This window comes from Spermophilus citellus (genome assembly GCF_964194105.1).
Source record: "Spermophilus citellus genome assembly, chromosome: 6".
NCBI lineage: Eukaryota > Metazoa > Chordata > Mammalia > Rodentia > Sciuridae > Spermophilus > Spermophilus citellus.
Window position 1 is genome coordinate 145,999,602 of NC_138187.1, and position 19,637 is coordinate 146,019,238.

The window sequence follows — 19,637 nt, forward strand, 5'->3', positions numbered from 1 at the left end:
ATAAATTTCATAATTGCTTTTTCTATTTCCATGAAGAATGTCATTGGGATTTTAATAAGAATTGCATTAATCTGTATAATGCTTTTGGTAGTATGGCCATTTTGAAATATTAATTCTGTCTATCTGGGAGCATGGGAGATCTTTCCATCTTCTGAGGTTGTCTTCAATTTTTTCTTTAGTGTTGTGTAGTTTTCATTGTAGAGGTCTTTCACCTCTTTTATTAGATTGATTCCCAGGTTTTGTTTTGTTTTGTTTTGTTTGAGGCTATTATGAATGGAGTAGTTTTCCTAATTTCTCTTTCCGTGGATTCACTGCTGCTGTATAGGCATGTGTTTGATTTATGGGTGTTGATTTTATACCCTGCTACTTTGCTGAATTCGTTTCATTTTTACAACTCTTCATCTTCCAAGCAACAAATTTGTCTTTAAAATAGGTATTTTTTTATTTTAATCTACTCAAGTTTTATAATAATTGAACTCTAATTTTGATTATACATTTCTTCAATCTGGGTGCTACTTACATTTGTATGCACATGCATGTGCACTTCGACTGTGTCTTCCAAAGAGCTGTTATGTGGTTGTACACCTTCTATTTCTGACTTGCCTGTTACTGTCATTCTACTAGAGGAACATGTTCAATTCTTTTAGTATCTCCATCAGTTTTGATTTCTGTTTATGATTTTTTTATAACTGTATTTTAAAGTTTAGTTGTCAATGGACCTTTATTTTATTTATATGCAATGCTGAGAATCAAGCCCAGTACCTCAAACATGGAAGGCAAGTGCTCTACCACTGAGCTACAACCCCAGTCCTGATTATGTTTTTTTTTTTATTATTTCCATCGCCTTTTTGTGATAATATGTATAGTTTGTAGTCCAGTGAAGCTATAAGTCTAAATGCAACTAAGTGATAAGTATAAGGCTAAATGTAACTAATTGAACAGTAGTTTCTGCTGTCCTCAATTTTCTGCAAACATGCATATTCATAGAGAAATTTTCTCCTTGATATACAGATTATTCTGAATGTAAAAATAGAATAAAACCATTCTATCCCAATCATTATATATAGGAACAACTTTGCCTATAAATTTAGATTACTTTTTTGTTCCCAATGGTCAGAGAGTCAGGAAGACTTCTCATTATTGCACAAGGATATAAGTATAGCTCATTTTTGAAGTGATTCAAAGTTATTCTCAATCAGCAAATAAGCCAGATCATCATGTAATAAAAGTCATCTGTTCTCCTTTTCTCTATTTCTCAATAGTCTCAGGTATACACTGCTGATTTTGATTACCAGCCCTATCTTCATATTTTTTTTAACATAGCTTGTTTCATTTTTATTTATTCAATTTTTATGATACTGAGGATTGAATGCAGAGTTCATAGACCACTGAGTCACACACCCAGTCCTTTTTTTTTTTTAATTTTCTTGAGAGACAAGGTCTTGCTACTTTGCTGAGCCTGGCCTTAAGCTTGAGATCCTCCCACCTAAGCCACCCAAGCCACAGGGATTACAGGCATGTTCCACCAGGCCCAGTTTACTACCTTTTGTCTTATTCAAGAGTTATCTAAAATGAAATTGATAAGATGAGGTTTTCCACAACACAGTAACAAGATGTAATTTTATCAGGATGCACACTATTTTCTCTCTCTCTCTTTTTTTTTTCTTCTCTCTCTCATTCTATTCTTGCTGGGAAGTATAGAAAACATGTTGGTTAGAGATGGATAGCTGGATTGTAGCATAAATAATTTGCTAATCTTAATTACTTTTATGAGTGTTTTATGATTAAAAACTCACTTAATACTCAATTTTTAAAAATGCATTGATAATTTCTTACATAATTGAATCTATTCATCTCTACTTCAAGATCTTTAAGAATTAGCATGTCAATTGTTCTATATTTTGTATTTGAGTGTAAATATTATATGCTATGACATCTTCTTTTCAGATACCATGTATATCCATATTACAAACTAAATTAATTAGAATCACACACCACATAATGATCTTTTGGTAAAAATTCCACATTTAAAAAGTGCTCTCCACACTACAGGGATACTGCCACATCGATGTTCATAGCAGCACAATTCACAATTGCTAGACTGTGGAATCAACCCAGATGCCCTTCAGTAGATGAATGGATAAAAAAAATGTGGCATTTATACGCCATGGAGTATTAAGCAGCACTAAAAAATGACAAAATCACGGAATTTGCAGGGAAATGGATGGCACTAGAGCAGATTATGCTTAGTGAAGCTAGCCAATCCCTAAAAAACAAATACCAAATTTCTTCTTTGATATAATGAGAGCAACTAAGAACAGAACAGGGAGGATGAGCAGGAAGAAAAGATTAGCATTAAACAGAGACATGAGGCGGGAGGGAAAGGGAGAAAAAAAGGGAAATCACATGGAAATGGAGGGAGACCCTCATTGTTATACAAAATTATATATAAGAGGTTATGAGGGGAATGGGATAACAAACATGGAGGGAAATGAATTACAGTAGATGGGGTAAAGAGAGAAGATGGGAGGGGAGGGGAGGGGGGATAGTAGAGGATAGGAAAGGTAGCAGAATACAACAGTCACTAATATGGCAGTATGTAAAAATGTGATGTGTAACCGATGTGATTCTGCAATCTGTATTTGGGGTAAAAATGGGAGTTCATAACCCAATTGATTCTAATCTATGAAATATGATTTGTCATGAGCTTTGTAATGTTGTGAACATCCAATAAAAATAAATAAATAAATAAATAAATAAATAAATAAATAAATAAAATAAAGGTATTATGTCCATCTACAACTAAAAACTTAAAAAAAAAATAAAAAAAATAAAACAGTGCTCTCATAAGGTGTTGGTGGAGCAGAAAAATTCCGATTGCCCAGTGATAGCATAGATATAAGAATTGTCAATGTTACAGCACATATAATACTCATATTTTCAGGGCTGCTAGCATCACCATTACTTCTGTACCGACAGTTGTATGAATGTATACCACAACATGCATAGTACTTGATAAAATAAGTATGTTACTGGTTTATTTATTTATTGTATTACACTTATTAATGTAATTTCATACTATAGTCTACCTATAAAAAAAGTTTACTGTAAAACAGTATTTCTAGTTACACTGGCAGCTTATTTCTACTTCATGTATTTACTGAGGGTCTTATTGCATTATTTCCTCTTGTGCTTGATTTAATCTCTCACTGTTTGGCTTATTATGGCTCTAGAAGAAATAGGTTATGCCTTATGGACAAGGATGTACCTTGTAATAATGTATTTATTCTGAGGAATGTGTCATCAGGCTATTTCATCATTGTATGATTATCATAGAGTATAATTACACAAACTAGGATGGCTTTGATATCACTATTGATATTAAATTTATTGATTCACCAACATATATGCAGTTCATCAGTGGCCAAAATGCCATTTTGTGGCAGTAGATTTTATACTATATGGCCTAGGTGTGTAGGAGGCAACACCATCTGATTTTACATACGTATACTGTATGCTGTTTATATAACAGCAATAAAACTTAATGACACATTTTTCAGAGAATATTCTCATTTTTATTATAACTATCGTTGGATTGACTAACATATTTTATCAGGAAATATAAAAATTATCTTGAATTTATGTGACTAATTCTGATTTGATATATCTGTACCTATTGCAAGTTTGACAGAACATTTCATGAAAAAAAATCCTATCATACATGTTTGTGCATTTATATGCAAGATTAGTTGACTGTGCACAGCATTTTAAATAACATATACTTCAAATTTAAATTCATCACATTGTAATTCAATTATCATGAAGTCTGGTTGGTGTTGTGTTTTGAGATTTAATTGAATCTGTTTCCATATCTGATCATTGACTTAATGGTGATATACACTTATTATTTTCAAATAAAATTAACATTGTGAGAAATGTACATTCTGTAAATGCCTGACAGTTTAAATGTCAGTCAGAATTATGTTAATGAAAATTGAATTTTAAAAGTAACCATACTGTGATGAGGAAGGCCATTTGAAATTATGTGGCATGTAGCTAACTATAAGTGAGTCTTTAAATTGTAAGTGGTGTGCAGATATGAATGGCAATTTGTATAGGACTGGGATTTTTTGGTAGAATATGTAAAAATAAAATCGCATAAGATATAGGACTTGCACCTTTTTATATTATGTTGGAATTAATTTCTCCAAATATGAATTGCATCATTAAAACAGATGCCTACTTCTTATAAACGAAGCATATTATTTCTTAATAGTCTAATTTAATCTTCACGCAAGTATCTGTGGTAATTAATTGATTTTGACCACAATTTACTTATTTTTAATCATTAAGGACTTCAAAGTAGAGATAAATTACAGAAGCTGCAATGTATAATCACAGTGAAAACTGAGCATATAGGGAGCTCTAGTAGGTAATTAGGGAATGACAACTGCCTGCACCTACACAGACACATATCCAAATCTGCACTTTAAACTTAGTTATCTCATTTGCTTCATCACCCTCATCTCATTATGGACCCATGAGCTCATTATTTTTTTCCTTCAAGATAGTTTCCCTTACCAATTCTCTGCCTCTGCCATTTGCCACTTCAATTTGAAAATACTATTAGATTTTTCGTGGCTTCTTTCTACTTCATTCCAATATTTGGTTTTCATATCATATGACAAATTCCATTCCCCATCTCAATCCAGGGTCTCTTTGTCCCCTGAGGATCATTGCTAGATCCTTCAGCTGACCCGCTGATCCTGCATCTCCTCTGGTCTTTACACTCTTCAATTTTTTTAAACAGCATATTCTCCCTCATCAAAACACTGTTGCTGCTTTTCCTGGCCTTCAATTCAAACTAATTCCTCAGTGCACCTATCACCCATTCAGTGCTAGAAAACAGAAGTTCTATTGTTAATATATAAGTCTAATGTAAAGCTGCTTTGCACAAACTTTCAACTCTCCTTAAATGAAAATATAAGGACTAATTAATTTAAACAGAACCTTTGTGTGATTATAGATCACAGCAATCTATTATATTTTCACAAAGACGTAGAGGAGAATATCTGAAGCTTCCAAGCACAAATACATTGTCTTGATTCCATCATTACTTATTGCAGAGAAAGGTTATCACATTGTAACCTTACATATGTACCATTTCCATGTAAAAATTAGAAAGTAAGCATGAAAGAAAAAAAAAAAACAAGCATGGAAAACCAAGCAGGAATCATGACAATTCAGAGTGCACCTCAAACAATATTATGCAAATTAATTTTTATAAAGAGCCAGTTTCAAGTATAAAGATGTTCAACTTCAAATTTTAATCTAGGTTTCTTTAATTAAAGATGACTAACCAGAGGACATGGGAGGTTATTCGGTTTTTATAAGGTTATGGAGCTGGGAGTTAATAGCATAGCTGGAAACCTTGATGTTGGCTCTAATTGGAAGCCTCCATTTGAAGAAAATCAACAAAACTAGAAAGACACCATCAAAGTCACTTTCCCTTCCTGAGTTTTTATCATGTAACTTTCCCTGCATCTCAAGGAAGGCAGTTCAACTGGGTCACTAAATAAAGTAGGGCAGATGAAACTACCCAGCACCCCTGTGTGAAAGTGCAATAATGATATAGTAAGGGAAACACAAACAGAAAGCTAGTAAAGGTAATGGAAGCAGAACCTGGGGACAACTGTGATTGTCAGTTTTAAGCTATTATTACATGTCTAGTTTGGGTGAAAACTGCCTGTTGGATGTGTCAATGTTGAAATGACCATGATGCTTTAATTATGAATTGAAATGATAAAGAATAAAATCAAAGGAAGATATTTCTCTCTTTGGAGGGGTCCTATCTTCCACCAGAGATCAGATAGAATTTATGTCCCAATTAAAAGCCTAAAGAGGATTTGGTGAAGTTTAAGCCATAATCTATGTGTATATTTAGATTGTGCTTTAAAATTTCATAACTTATACCTGTGTATCCTGTGTGCTTTTTTCTGCAAACCTATAATAAAGTACCAAACAAAGACTAAAATAAAAGCAACTCATGTCTAAAAAAAAAAAAAAAAAAACTATACTAAAGCTTTAGGAAGAAACAGTTAAAATCCTTTTGACAACTAATAAAACAATTTGAGATTTAAATAAAAATAAAAATGAAATATAGTTTAAAATTAGGTTAAATTTTCAATTGTTTATTTTTAAAATATTAATGCTAAATAAAATAGAGTCATTTAATTTTTATGAAAGTTTGAGATTTTATTTAGTGAAAATACTGATAGTTATCTTTCCCTGACTAGACTTTCCATGTCTAGCTAATCCCCTTTCATTGGGAAGTACAAAAGCATATGTGAAATGCTTTACTTGAAAATCTATCCAAATCACCATTATTCAACTTGCATGAACTTCAACATTTCTGTCTAAAAATTAAGAAAAATTAGAAGACTGAAATTTAATTCTCCTATTCTTCTTTTCTGAACAATTAAAATTGGCTTTAGAGACATTATATTAAAAGTGAAAATTCTAGGGGCTGGGGATGTGGCTCAAGCTGTAATGCACTCACCTGGCATGTGCCAGGCGCTGGGTTCAATCCTCAGCACCACATAAAAATAAAATAAAGATGTTGTGTCCACTGAAAACTGAAAAATATTAAAAAAAATTCTCTCTCTCTTTAAAAAAAAAGTGAAAATCCTAAACAAATATACACACAAGATATCCAAGTGTAAAATCTTTTGAGATTAGTAAGGAAAATGAAAGTCACACCTCCTGTTTATACGGAGGAAAATTAATAAGCAATTGCTAGACAACACTGGAACAGCAAAAAAAAAAAAAGTAGAATCTGGAATAACATGTGAACAGTGATTCTAGAAATCATTTAATAAAAAAAGGGAAGAAATGGATTCATTAGAACTTGAAAGCTTAAGGAGGGTTCTGTGAAGCTGAGCCTGGAGCTGCAGACCTAGGAGTGCTACTGGTTGGTGGTGACACAAGCTGCCACTGCTGGGTCCATTGAGGATGGACCATAACATCAGCAGGGGTGGAGGCTCCACCCATAAGAAAGCTCTTCAAAGCTCATCTAATATGGCATTATGTAAAAATGTGGATGTGTAACCGATGTGATTTTGCAATCTGTATTTGGGGTAAAAATGGGAGTTCATAACCCACTTGAATGTATGAAATATGATATGTCAAGAGCTTGGTAATGTTTTGAACAACCAATAAAAAAAAAAGCTGATCTTGGGACAAGATAAGAGTTGGATCCTAAACCTCTCTGCCCAGGGGAAGGGCGATTACTCAGTTAATGCTGATAAGATCAGCACAACACCAGGCGGGAACAAATTTCTTACCCATTCTTCCAGATTTCCAGAACAGTTTTCTACATGGACCTTTATTGACACCTACCACACTGGCAAAGGAGCAGTTGGCAGAGTACAAACCCCTAAAGGCCAAAGGAGAGTGTGGAAAGTTGTGAGATAGAAATGATCTCAGTAACACTCACTGACACAGGCAGTTCATTAATATTTTTCCTGAAACTATGCCTGAATTTTAAATGTGTTCTGAGATTTTAACTCAGAGTGAGCAAAGAAGGTGAACCATTTGTTTTGAGTAAATCAAGAGACTAAGTGTCTTTAAGGGGCAGTTTCTAAAGAATTTTCTGTACTACAAGACTACCAAATGTCATGGCTCTGTAGATAAAATTATGATATTGAAGTAGTATTTCAATGTATAATGTGTTCCTCCATCTGTTTGATATAAAAATACAGGTGATCACATAAAATTCCCTATGAATTTATGACATTATGAAATATATTTGGCTCCAGGGAAAATATCAATGGTAAAGTATATTAAGGATTAAGTCATCTTTAAAGTACCTAATTTTATAAATATGATTGGATTTAATTATCTGTCAATCTGAATATTTATATTTTAGCAATATTTTAAAATTCTTTTGGGGGCAATCTGTTTATAACAAACATTAGTATAATAAATGGCATAAGTACATATATTTATAAACTTATTTTAGAGTTGCCAGTGGCATAAAGGACTACAAATAAATGTAATGAGTGACATGATTTGGAAAACTGATACCAACAAGCTAACAATAATTCACTCATTTAAAGCACATTTGTCACAATACTCTTAAGAGAAAACAATTTAAAAGAAAATTGCCATTTGTCATTACTCAGGGGAAAATAGTAGTTTATGGTGTAAGTATGCTCAAAATTACCATCATCCAGCATTAGAGGGTTTAAAGAAAAGTATTTGTATATACTGCCAAATTCTTCCTACACAGCCTATTTCTACAAGCAATGTGTCACTAGTAGTAGTTAGTGAAGTCTTGGGTTTTACCATTGGTCACATATATAAAGATTTTTATATAAGCTCTGTAAACCCTTACAACTGGCCTAGTACATATTAAACATTCAGTAGTTATTGTGTCTGCTGTTATCATTGTGTTAAAATGTCTGGAATAGGTAACATTTATGAATTTTGTAGAATGTTCCTCCATTTGCCACCAAGTTTATCACAAGAGGAACTGCATCCCAAACTTGTCTTGGTCCATACTCTTAGGTTGCTGCTTTCTATTTTGCTAATAATTCATGTTACAGTATTCATTACACAAAATTCATTATCCAAATAATTTAAATAGCAATAAGTATATGAATTAATATTATAGACCATCACTACATTATTTCTAATAGAACATTACATGTATGATTGACTTCAACTCAACCTGAACATAGACTGCAGTGTTTATTCTAAAGTACAATAATACATCATGATAGAGTGACAGATTCTGATTGCCTGCATTTGTGTATGTTGTATGTGTGTGCTTGTAAAATTTTATCTTCCATTTCTACTTTGACTTCCATTATCCATAGCCCTTGAGGTCAATTCATATCGGTTTTTACCAACCTCTGTGCCACAAGATTAAATAGAAAATTATCTCCTATCTTGACTAAAAGATAAAAATAGTGATAATATTTAAACATAGTAAATCAATTATTATTATTATTCCCCTGCCCACAACAAAGTAAAATAAATTAGAGTAAATTATTAAATTCAAATCAGAGTAGGGCATGGTGATACATGCTTATAATCCCAGTAACATGAGAGGCTGAAGAAGGATGATCCCAAGTTCAAAGTCAACTTCAAACTCAGAAACACAGTACAACTCAGATTGGGTAGAAAAGCACCGTTGGCTTCAATTCCCAGTATCAATAATTAAAAATAAAATAATAAAATTTATACTTTGTATTAAAATATGACCTATCCTAGAGGTTTTTCTGTGTGCATTTGAGAATACAATGCATTCTACTGATGTTGAATAAGCAAGCAGAGGGAGGGCTTGGTTCTGGGCTCGAAGTGTGAACTCACTTGCCACAGTGATGGTTTTGGTGTCCTAGATATGGAGGGACCCAGTGCAGCCATAGAGCCATTACAGGGTGTGATCATTTGCAAAACTATTACCACTCTGAAAGCGAACATGTCTGTGGGTGGGAGAACAGATGATTCCTTACCAATGTGGCTTTGTAGTAGCCACCTCTGGGCAGTTGGATGGGTACAGATGTGCCTCTTCTCTGGGGGTTCCCAAGAGGAATGACTTGGTTACCTCAATGGAGGCCACTGTTGACATCAGTGGCTTCCTCCACGTGCCTGATTCTAGTGCCTGATGTTCTGCTTTCTTCTCATGTCTCAGGTATGCTGATCTCCCCAGTAATCCTTTTTATAGTGAATATTCTCTCTTTCTTTTCCTGCAAATTCTTTAATGTGAACTTAAGCCCTCCTTGAGCCGTTTTGATTTGTAAATAATTATCTTCTTAGTTTTGTTTTATTAGTAGGGGAATAAAGGTTGATATTTACTATTCTGCCTTTTGATGACATTTTGTCATTAAAAGTTCGTAAAAAAAATTTTAAATTTAATAGTCTGAAAGCCATAATTTATGTGATCATAATAATGTTAGCAATAATAATTTCAAGTATATATGTATATATTTCCATAAATTAGAAGGGATAAATTCTTTCTTTTTCCATATTCCTGCCCCCAGTTTATGCATGTATAACATTAGGGAGTGTCTCCTGTGACACATGGAGTCTGTTCATATTGAGTATGAAGTTAATTTTCTGTCTTTTATACTCTGTTTAATATTTTATGACAGTAATACAATGTTGTTTTTCAATTCACAAAATTCAAGGTACTTGTAAAAGCATAATTGATTGTAATAAAGGCTTTCTTTTGGAAAACACAATAAATTTCTTATCTGTCAAATTACTTCTTCTCTTTCCTTAGGCAATTTAGTCATTAACTTCTCATTTTCATTCATGAATTTTTTATACTTGTACTTTCTCATCAGGTAAGGTGAAAGGCAGCATTCATACGTTTTCTTCCAGGATTTCATCTCTCATATTATGCATTTGACTTTTAAGAAAATATCCTCTTCAGAACACGAATGTAGATGAGTAGCTATAAATCTAAGAAGAAAATAATATAATTTTAAAAGAGGAAGGAAGATAGACATGAGATTTTGAAAAAATTGATGCATAAGGAGAGAAAAGCAAAGGGAATTGGAAACTATATAGCAATTATAATAAGAATAGGGTGAGCTAAAAATACCCAGATATGTTAGAAATGAGAGGCAAGATTAATATCATTATTACACTAGATTATTAAACCATAAGAAAATAAGAACAATGTTATAAAAAGTTTATTTCATTTTTATTTATGTTCTATTCCATTTTATGATGTTATAAAAGAATATTTGAGCCTGACCAATTTTTAAAGGAAAAAATGTATTTCTTCCAGTTCTTATAATGAAAAGTCCTATATGGATGTGTGGCCATCTGGTGAGGGCCTTCTCCCTGCAGCATGACATGGTAGAGAACATCCCATGATGGAGACAAAGAAGCACTCAGATCTCCCTTTCTCTCACTGCAAAGATTCTAATTACATCAAGGGCCAAACTCTTGACCGTGTCCAATCTTGATTGTTTCTGAAAGACTCTATGTAAAAGACTGTTGGCATATGAATTTGGTGTTTCCAACACATGAACTCTAGAAGGACACATTCAACCCAAAATGTATAAAGACAAATTGATGAATTTTGTTAAAGCCCAAAGGAATTAAATCTAGTTCCACCTGAATCCAAAGTTCACAGTGCCTATATTAACATATTGTTTTTCAATATATATGGATTTTATTTTGTAGGACATTTTTAGATTCAGAGCAAAAGTGGGCACCAAGTGCAGTTTCCATATTGGCTTTTTTGTGTGACTTTCTCCGCAATTAATATCCCACCCCATTCTAGAGTGTCATGTGTGTTTCAATTAATGAATCTGCATTGGCACATCATAATTATCCAAATTCCACATTTTCAATTAGATAATTAAAATTCTATGGGTTTAGGCAAACATATAATGGCATGCATCCACCACTATAGTATCACACATAATAGATTCCCATTTCCAAAAAATCATCTGTGCTTTATCCATTTCCATCTCTCACACAAACTCTGGAAATCATGAATTTCTTACTGTCTACATAGCTTTAATTGTTCCAGAATGTCATATATTGGAATCATTTAGTATCTAGTCATTCAATATTGGCTTTTATCACTTAAAAATATGCATTTAAGCTTTCTCTATCATTTAGTGCAACTCATTTCTTTTTAGCTTGGAATAATGTACCATTGATTGGGTGTACCACAGTTTATTCAGTTATTCACCTCAGGAAAGGTCATCTTGATTGCTTTCAAGTTTGACCAACATGAATAAATATCCTATATACCTCCATGTTCATATCATCATTTTTTGTGTGAACAAAAGTTTTCAGTTCATTAGAATGAATACTATGAAGCATGATTCTTGAATTGCACTGTAGGTATTTTAATTATGTAGTTAGATCAGCAACAACTCTATCCTAATTTGGTCACTTTCCTTTCTCTATCATTTCCAAATATCCATTGATATTCAGTGGAAGGTCATTTTGCTGGGACCTAAAATGAAATAGATTAATTATATTTATAGAGTTAAATTATTATAACCCCAATATAGCAAGATGACAAGCAAGGATTTCAGTAAACACCAATGTCTTCTGACATTCTCTTCTATTTTTATTTTAATTTATGAATTAGGAAGTGAAGTTTATAGTATGTATTTTCATAATTCAAATTAAATCTTGTAAAATGTCCACCTATGCCTTAGAAAATAATAGATTTAGAAATAGTATATTTAGAAATAATATATTTAGATCCAGGATGGGTAAACTTTTTATATAAATGGATATAACTTGTTCAAGTATTGTATTATTCTGATTTGCATTCTATAATAAAATATACAAGTCTGGATAACTTTATATTGAAAGGAAAGTATTTATCTTCCAGTCTGGAAGTTAAGAAAATACATATCTGCTGACAGCCTTTTGCTCGCAGATTGTGGGATGGAATAGTGTATAACCAGTCAAGAGAGAGAAAACAGGTGTTTTCTCATTGCTTTCCCTCTTCTTATAAAACCAGTATTCACTTATGGGACACCATGATAATCACCCTATCTAGTCCTTAGCACCTCCCAAAGTACCACCTACAAATAACATGGTAGAATAAAGTTTTATCCCTCTTAGTAAAGAAGATTATACTTCAATAAATGAACCACAGGAGGACACACCCAAATTATATCCAAACTATAGCACTTCTCTTCTATTCACCCAAATTATTTTACAATGCAAAATAACAATTATTCTATGAATAATAGTCCTCAAATATTAATCATTCCATCATTAATTCAAAATTCCAAAATATAAAGACTCATCAGAAATTCAAGACAAACTTGTAGCTATGAGACTATAAAATAAAATAGTTATCTACTTTCAGCATTCAGCAGTGAAACAACCATCATAAGCCCCCCAATCTGAAATCCATCAGGGAAGACATACAATCTTAACCCACCAAGCCTGGAGTGCACACTGTTGTTCAGGGGGGACTCTCAAAGCCTTGGGTAATCCCAGACTTACAGTTTTTTCCCTTCGAAGGCCAAATCGTTCCCCTCTTTTGTATGCTTCTGATGGCTTTTCCCAGTTTGCCTTACATTGCTGGTAGTTCCTGCTATATATGCATGTATATAAAAAGGACTCCAACTGGTGTTTAAAGAAAATTTTCTTCTTGTATTCCCAGACCTTCCTTTGAGATTTCAGTGTAAGCCACCATAACCCCATAACTCTGGTACTTGGTGCAATGGCAAATTCAGCACAATATGGATGCCTGGGTCTGCTGCTGGGATGAGCTATGCCCAGGCCTGCTTCAACCAGGCTGCATCTGCAGAGTGCTTCATGAACAGGATGCAGACTAATGAATGGTACTCCGGGGACTTTTTCTTAAAAAACATTGGCCCCTCATGTTCTCTGGGACCATGACAAGAGGGACAGCCTTCAGACCTTTTTCAAATTATCCTGATATAAAGTACTTGGCTTCTTTTTATGCACGGATCTCTCTAGAAAATGTGTTCTCACAGCATTATCCTTACACGATTTTTCTTCTCTATTTCTTTGGACAGGCTTCATATTTTCCAAGTCTTTCTGCTCTTCTTTCTTTTGTTTCTGAGTCTCAGTTCGAATCTGACTAAAAGTGGCCAAAAATGCTTATGCCATAGCCTGAATATTTGGCTGATCAGAAATTTCTTCTACCAAATGTTCTAGGACATTCCCTTTAAATTCAGACTTCAAAAAAGCTCTTTGGTATGGAAACAATGCAGCCAGATTTTTTTTTTTTTGCCATGGTGTAACAAAGGTGGCCTTTCTATTTCCAAAAGAATTCTCATTTGTATTTGAGTCTGGTTCTATAGTCTGGTCATCTGAGTTCTTTCAGAATCATTCAAAATGTTCCATTTACATCAGTCCAAGGTTTTCTAGCCAGAAACTCTAAACCCTTCCACATACATGCCATTACCTGAGTCCAAAACCACTTTCATATTTTTAGGCCTTCATTATTAGCAATGCTACTTCTCAGTAGCATTCTTTTAAATTAATCTGGTTTTTTTTACTAATATAACAAAATATCTTAGGCAGGATAATTAAAAGGAAAATATGTTATTTACTTCACCATTATATATGTTCAGGGTGGATATGTGGTGATGGTCTTCTTACTAGCAGAGGTCTAAGATGACATAGGACATTGCATGGCAAAAGGCAGTGAGCACACTTGTATGTGTGTGTCCGTGTTGGTCTCATTCTTTCTTGTTGGAAAATCACCAGTATTCAATCATGAGGGTTCTATCCTGATCCCTTATTAAATGCTAATCACCCGCCACAGGCTCCAGCTTTATATACTGGAGAAAGATTATATTTTCAACTTAATATCTCTGGGCAAGAATGAACTAACTCTTGAGGGACACTCTTAAAACATGTTCATCCATTGCAGGAAAAAAATGCATAGGACTATATGTACAAATTTCTAAATGTTTTCTCTCATAAAAATTTAAAGACAATAAATAATAACAAAAGTAATTATAATTTTATGGTTCATATCCATTGAAAAATATTTGGGAGAACTAGTATCTAGCTTTATTGATGTTCAAAATTAGTATTTACCATTTCAAGTTGGATTGCAAGCTCAGTCAATGCTGAACTGTAATAACATTTACACATTTCATTTATGAAAGTTATTTCCCATATATGTAAATATATCCAAGCTTTGCTATTCACAAGTATAAGACATGACACAATTGATTATATTTGTTGCAGAAGAAACATTTGTAGAATTCCATGGGATTATTCTTTTGAGAGTTTTGAGAAATGAGCTATTTGTTACCATTTGTAACTTGTTACTAAATTTGGTTCCCCAATCGTTTCAAATATGTATAGTGTGACCACACTTTCATTGAAATCATACATATATAAATTATATAAATTATACATATATAAATAAATTATATAATTACAAATACATTTATATAAATTATATATTCTTATGACATCCATAAAGGAATACCTTGTTATTTCTGTTTTGTGCCTTAGAAGAAGAACTTTCTTTAAAAACTCTAGCATTTTCTTTCATTGGAGAATGGTATTGACCCTGGTTCCCTAGTCTGCTTAAGTTTCAGTCAGCTTTTTTTGATACATTGATTGTAATCAATATATCTGACAAGAGCAACTTAGAGAAGGAAACATTTATTTGGGGCTCATGGCTTCAGAGGCATCAGTCCACAGATGACTGACTCCATTGCTGTAGGCCTAGGATGGACTGATTAGCTTACAATTCCCATAATCCAAAGATTTTACTTCTGAGTATTCCTGAGTTAGTAGTACTCCTATTAATAGGAGCTTTTGGGGGACACCTCATATCATAACTATTACAATACTGGATGCTAGCTAAATTTGTTCAATTATTAGTAGATGGCCATGCCATCTCTCTCTCTCTCTCTCTCTCTCTCTCTCTCTCTCTCTCTCTCTCTTCTCTCACACACACACAGACACACACACACACACACATTCATGCATATATATAAAATATTTATTTACATTTGTAGGTATTTTCTATCAACATATTTATATAAAAATGTGCAACAACAACAAAATTCCAATTATATTCAAATCATCAATATCATTTTCATTGTCTATATTTGAAATTTATTTCTCTAACAATAGAAAATGTAGCTTTAGTTTTCCTCATATATTTATTTTTTAAAACCTTCGTGACCATATGTGACTAGTCTTCCATCACTGGTCAATCCCTCTTCCATGTGGATGCCTCACCACACTCTAGCTCCAACAAATCCACAAGCTTTCGCTTCTCATATGCCCTGCTCAGTCTGCTTGAGTCCTGAAACACTTTGCTAAGTCATCCATCTTCATGAATGCCTTCTCTCCCACATTCAGGCTCTCATGACCAGTGTAAATTGTCATCCTGTGGTATGCTTTCATTGACATCCTGGTTTCTAACACCCTCTTTTGATCTTCTCGATGACTCAATCTCCAAATTATCTCTTTCAAACACTTCCTCCAAAGGTATTCTTTCCCATACACCTAGACTGGGTGAAGAAACTTAGCATCGTACAGGAGTCTAGGTGTATGGGAAACATGCTCTGAAACAACAAAAAGAGGACACCCATCTATGTTGATGTCCCTGTTCATTCAGTTTGGATACCAAAGTACCCAAGTTACACCCTTGGTCTGACAGTCCCTGCCCTGTACTTCAGCCACAGGCTTTGACATTCCATTCCAGGCTAGATCCCCATGAAGGATACCTTATCTATGCTGCTCAGGTCTCCAATTTCCTTTCACCCTCCTCAATATTCCCTGACACCCCAAGATGGTAATATGTTTTCCCCCAGTTAGTGAGTTTAAGATTTTATTTTTAAGTAGAGAAGAAAAAGCACATAGTCCAATTTTTAAATTATGAGTTTTAAAAAGTTTTTTTTTTTTTTTTTCTGATGGGGGGACCTGGGATTGAACTCAGGGGTATACAACAACTGAACCATTTCCCAGATCTATTTTGTACTTTATATTTAGAGACAGCGTCTCACTGAGTTGCTTAGTGCCTTTCCACTACTGAGGCTAGCTTTGAACCTGTGATCTTCCTGTCTCAGCCTTCTGAGCTGCTGGGATTATAGATGTGTGCCACTGTACATAGCTAAAAAGCTTCTTTGTTAATTTATTGAATTTCTTCTTTATTTTTTACATATTTTCCTTAGAGAAAAGAATAGATGGTTTCTTATAAAAAATGTTTTTCAATAATCACCCAAATTTCTCATTTACATAAATTATGAGGTTAGACATCATCCCTGTGATGGTTAATTTTATGTGCCAGATTAATTGGACTAAGTGATGCTCAAACAATCGGTAAACATTATTTCTTCTTATGCACGTGATTGTGAAAACTATTATCATTTGAATCATTATTAGACTGAGTGAAGAGGATAGTCCTCCTTAATCATTGAAGGCCAGGATAGAACCAAATTGCTTTTCTCTCTCTCCTTGATCTGAGATATCCATTTTGTCCTACTCTTGGACATTAGACTTTGGCACTCCTGATTCTTGAACTGTTGGACTGGGATAAGGACTTATACCACTGAATCGCCTGGTTCCCAGGGGTCTGAATGGGACTTTAACTGTATCACTAACTTTCTTATTTCCAGTTTATTGGGGGCAGATGATGGGATTTTTTATTCTCTATAATCACATGGGTCAAATTCTGATAACAAATTCCTCCCTAAATATCTCTATATTTTTATATCTGTCTAGCTTATTGATGCCATTTCTCTGAAGAATCTTAATATCATCTGTAAATTGTGCATTTCGAGTCTTGATGTCAGTTTCACATACCTAGATACCCTGGATAACTTTCAAGGGGGTAACGACCATGATTTGACGTGATGTGGTTTGGATGTGTCCCCCCAATGACCCAGGGTTAAACGACTTTTCCTCAACTTATGTTGCTACTGGGAAGTGATGGAACATGGAAGAGGGAGGCATAATTGATAGCTAGAAGTCATCCAGTCATGTGGGAGTATGCTTAGAAGGGAACATAGGGGTCCTGGTATCACCTTTTTTCCTCATTGCTTTTTGACTGCCATAGTGATAATATTCCTCTGCCATACATGCCCACCATTAGGTACTGTTCTCCACAAATCCAAAAGCAGTGAGGTTAACTTACTATGGATAGCAACTTCCAAAATGAAATAAATATTTCTCCTTCTAGATTATCTTTGGTATTTGTTACAGTTATGCAAAGACAACTAACACATTCAAAGACAGGATTTATATGTTTAAGAATAATCTAAATTCACTCATAGAGCACAAGATACTTACTGTTTTATATGTATTTTATCCAATTTTTCCCTAACTGAAGGACTCAATGGGAGAAAATTACCTGTAAACAAATGGCAAAATTATAATTCAAATATGAATTTGAGATCCATGATAGCTTTCCATTACTTTGAACAAAATACCTGATAAGAGCAATTTGGAGAAGCAAATATTTATTTTTGGCTCATGGTTTTGGAAGCTTCAGTCCAAGATTAGACAGCTTTATTTCTTTGGGCAAAAAGTGAGACAGAACACCATGGCAGAAGGGTGTGGCAAAGGAATGCTGCTCAACTCATGGCAGCTAAGAAGGAGAGAAAGAGAGAAGGAGAGGGAGAGAAGGAGAGAGAGAGAGAAGGAGAGGGAGAGAAGGAGAGAGAGAGAAGGAGAGAGAGAGAGAGAGAGAGAGAGAGAGAGAGAGAGAGAGAGAGAGAGAGAGAGAGAGAGAGAGAGAGAGAGAATAGAGATATCAGGGATAAGATAAATGCCTACAGTGACCTACTTCCTCCAACTGAGTCCTGCCTCCCAATAGTTTATCTGGCTACCAATGAATCAATCCACTGTTAATGGAGGAACTTAGAGCCTCATGATGCTTTGTCTGAAAGCCCCACCTCCGAATCTTACTGTATTGGGGATCACAATTTCAATACAGGAGCTCAAACTGTAGCAAGCTCTTAAAATTTACACTGTACTGTCATTCACTGTCCTTGTACATAATAGACAATTCTAACTCTTGATGCCTCCCCATACTTTAAATTAAAGGTATTTATTTGCTTGTAGCAACCTGTACATGGGGCAATGACACTTCACTCAGTATCTCTCTGTGCCTGAAATATGTCTTCTTTATCCCATTCACTCCCATTAATTTTGGATAATTTTTCAATCTAATCTCAGTGATTATACCCATAGAAATTTTCTTTGTAAATTTAAGAATACTGTCATTTATTGTTCATATTTTCTACATTGTTTTATAGTGGTCATTTATGTTTCGTTGTCTCTAACCCTATATTGTTAATTCTTGGAAAACAGGTGGTAGTATAAAATCTTACTTAGTTTAATATAATAAAATCTTTCCTTTGCAGTAGACTCTGGGTAATAATGCATAAATGAGTCGTTTTTCTCTGTGTTTGACAATCACTATTTCTATGTATTTTTTTTTCATAATTGTTACTTGGGGTTACTGATAATCCAGTACTTTATGACAGGTTTAAAACCTTAGTTAATGTTAGTCTATTTTTGATGGACTACATTTTCAAAATATCTCTTATCTCTCCTAGATCTGACGTCCTATTGTATAGGCTCAGTATGTGAACTCATTTCCTCTTTCGGTGACAGATTTTCTTGATGTATAAACAAATAAATGAATGGCCTTATTTTCTTTTCTCTGACTTTGAAATACATTGATATATTTTTAAGAGAGAGAAATGTTATTATTTTGCCTTGAGGGAATTATTTTCATTTTATTTAATTTCATTTCTGTTTTAAAATGAGCATTTTGCAAATGAAAACTACCTTTGCCAGTTACTTTACACACAATGTCATTAAATTTTCACAAGACTCAGGAGATTTTCATAATGTAACTGCCATTTTTGAAATGAGAAAAATGAGTCTAGCAAGGTAAAGGAATTTGATCAGAATTACACAGTTATGAATCAAACTCAGAACCTTCTTTCTTTAAACCCTTTTAAATTTTCCCTATTCTAAACAACTCAGATATGTTGGACAAGAAAACATGTGACTAAATCTGTGAATTTATATTGTTGTTATTATTTCACTTAAACATATTAATAGATTAACTAAATTGAGGTTACCTGATTACCAAATCTAATTAAGAAAAACAAATAAATATG